Genomic DNA, 3,358 nt, shown 5'->3' with positions numbered 1-3,358 from the left:
TGTAAGTTCCACTTTAAGGCTTCTAGCCCTAGATATCACGCCATACTAATCAGCAATGAAAGGATTGTTCCATTTTAAACGTTATTTTTTAGTAATCTTTCCATTCTCCACAACGCACCGCTCGCGTTTTACAAAAGCCACAACCGAATGCCCAGAGCAGTGCAGAAAGCCTTGGCACGGCGCGTAACGATTGTATATGTCGTCATAAACTCAGCTAACTGTCGGACAATGTTTACATGCAAATGTATTGGCAAAAATTTGTAGAATCTCTAAACTATACGCAAGGTTATCGTATATGCCATGCACTTTCTTTCCCTTCTGGATGCCCCGAGCCGTATAAATTACCATAAATACGCATGAACTCAATAAGGTTTCCACTCCACAAAAAATTGTGCGCTATACCGCGCTGGGAACGTGAAGGCCCAGCGAAGCTTTATCAAACACCATGCATGCTGATGGCGAGGGGGGGGGGTATGTATTGCCGCGTGTCTTATGTTTCATGAGCTGAAGCTACACCCCCCAAGAATTCAGCAACGCTCAACGCAAACCTCGCCACATTGTTCGCGAAGCTGCCCGATCATTGTAGATTGTTTTGTTAAGATTGCGCGCAAGACGCGCACACTCGAGCTTATTCTAGAATTTGCAGGACAGCCAGCGATAACGCTGGAATATTCGACGGCACGTGTTTAAATGCCGACGCGCTTCACCGCTTGTCAGTTGATCGACGGTCGACGCTCTGTTCGACGCTATCAGTGTATTGCTGTAGTTTGACCTTCAGTTTCCCGGCCACAAGTTCGGCCAACTAAACAGTTTCATCTCGGACGTGCGGACTGCTGTCTTCGTCGACGTCACGACCACGTGACATCCGGTGGAGGTGCTGCTTCATGATCCGGACGCCACCGCGGAGCGCTGACCCTAGCCCAAGCCGCGAAGAAGACGACTCTAAGGTCTACCCGGATCCTCGAACCAGCCGCCGGCAGAAGGGACTACAACCAGAGTACGGGCTCCTTCCCGAAAACGCCAGGCAGCCGAAGACCGTCACATCTGCCACTGAGACGATGACAGACCCCCTGCCACCTACAACGGTAGTGATGCGACAGCCAAGGGAGCCGCCAACTTTCCGTGGATCGTCGTTTGAAGACCCGGAGAGCTGGCTGGAGACGTACGAGCGAGTCGCCGCCTTCAACCACTGGGACACTGAAGAGAAGCTGCGCCACGTCTATTTCTACTTAGAAGACGCCGCGAAGACGTGGTTCGAAAACCATGAATCGAGCCTTCAATCCTGGGAGCTCTTTCGGACGACGTTCCTCAATACCTTCGCGAGCATCGTCCGCAAGGAAAAGGCCGCTGCTTTGCTGGAGACCCGGGTGCAGCTGCCAAATGAAAGCGTCACCATTTTCACGGAAGAGATGACTCGACTTTTCCGTCAGGCCGACGCTGCGATGGCAGAAGACAAAAAAGTTCGCCTGCTCATGCGGGGTGTCAAACAAGAACTTTTCGCGGGACTTGTCCGCAACCCGCCCACGACGGTCGCCGAATTCCTCGCCGAGGCTACGACTATTGAAAAGACACTGGACATGCGGACGAAACAGTACAACCGCTCGCCGCTGTCTGCAACCTATTCCGGAGTGCACTCACTAGCCACCGACGACTTGCGCGAAACCATCCGAGCGATCGTGCGGGAGGAGTTGCGCAAGCTGTTACCTTCGCCGCAGCCTCAAGTGGATTCGATCGCAGACATTGTCCACGAGGAAATCAAAGAGTCACTGGGTGTTTCTCAGCCGGCACCGCCGCATCTTCAAGCAGTGAGTTATGCTGCTGCAGCCCGACGCAACGCCCCCCCTCCTCTCCCGCGTCAAGACGCCGCGCCGGCCCAGCAGTTCCGCCGCCAGGCACCACCGCCGCCACCACCGACGCCATACTGCCCGCCAACCGGCCAGCGATACATGCCGAGGAAGACCGACGTTTGGCGCGCCCCCGACCATCGTCCACTCTGCTACCACTGCGGAGAAGCCGGCCACACCTACCGCCGCTGCCAGTATCGACGGATAGGACTGCGCGGGTTCGCCATCGACGCGCCGCGTCCACAGCAGGGTGAACGACCACGTGACATCGCCGACTATCTGGCAGGAGCGCAGTGGACCCCCCGAGGACCTTCCCGATCGCCGTCGCCAGGCCGCTACGCCTCTCCCCAACGCCGCCAGTACACTGGCCCATTCCGGGGCCGGTCGCCTAGCCCGTATCCGGAAAACTAAGGGCAGCAACCGATGGAGGTGCGGTTGCTGTACGACGAAACATCGAAGATCCTCCGCCGCCGACGACGACGCCACGACGAAACCTTGAAGACCCGACGCGAACCAGACAGAGCCCTGACGACGACGCCTCGCGGACCGAAGTCGACCTGACAACGCAACGGGGAGGCAGCGGAACAAACCGACGTAGCCGTGACCCGACGCCACGACCTAACTGCAATGCAAGACGACGAACTAGCGACCTCGACGTCCTTATCGACGGCCACAGCGTCACAGCTCTCGTCGACACCGGAGCCGACTGTTCTGTCATCAGTGGACCGTTCGCCGCGAAGCTGAAGAAAGTTAGGACAGCCTGGGAAGGCCCCGAAATCCGGACAGCCGGAGGTCATCTAGTAACACCGAAGGGAATCTGCACAGCGAGACTCACCATTAACAACCGGATTTATCCCGCGAACTTCGTAGTCCTGCAGCGTTGCTCGAGAGAGGTCATTCTTGGTATGGACTTCTTAAGCCTTCATGGTGCAGTCATCGATCTGAGATCCAAGTCGATAACACTATCCACAGAAAAAGCACTACCGCCGTACACGCCGCCAGAAAAACACGCCTTGAATGTGCTGGAAGACCAGGTCACCATTCCCCCTCGCTCCAGCGTCATCATTTCCGTCGGCACTCAGAAATCAGCAGACCTGGAAGGCGTCGTCGAGGGCGATCAGCACCTGCTTCTGAACCGTCAGATTTGCGTCGCAAGAGGCATAGCCGAGCTGCGCGATGGCAAAGGAAAGGTAGTGCTGACAAACTTCAGCCACGAATATAGGCACCTGAACATTGGTACGACGGTCGCCTACATCGACGACTTCGTGAACGCCAGCAATGCTTTCGCCTTCTTCGATGCTACCGAACCTGCTTCGAAGGATCGAGATCCCCAAACAGATTTCGACGTCAACCCGAGCCTCCCGAAGCACAAGCAAGACCAGCTTCAAGCCCTGCTCCTGCAATTCAAGGACTGCTTTTCGTCGTCGTCAAAAATTCGACAGACCCCAGTCGCGAAACATCGCATCATAACAGAAGAAGGTGCCCGACCCATCCGTCAGAGCCCGTACCGAGTT

This window comes from Rhipicephalus sanguineus, chromosome 6 (assembly GCF_013339695.2).
Source record: "Rhipicephalus sanguineus isolate Rsan-2018 chromosome 6, BIME_Rsan_1.4, whole genome shotgun sequence".
Classification (NCBI taxonomy): domain Eukaryota; kingdom Metazoa; phylum Arthropoda; class Arachnida; order Ixodida; family Ixodidae; genus Rhipicephalus; species Rhipicephalus sanguineus.
Note: the sequence above shows the minus strand (reverse complement) of the source record.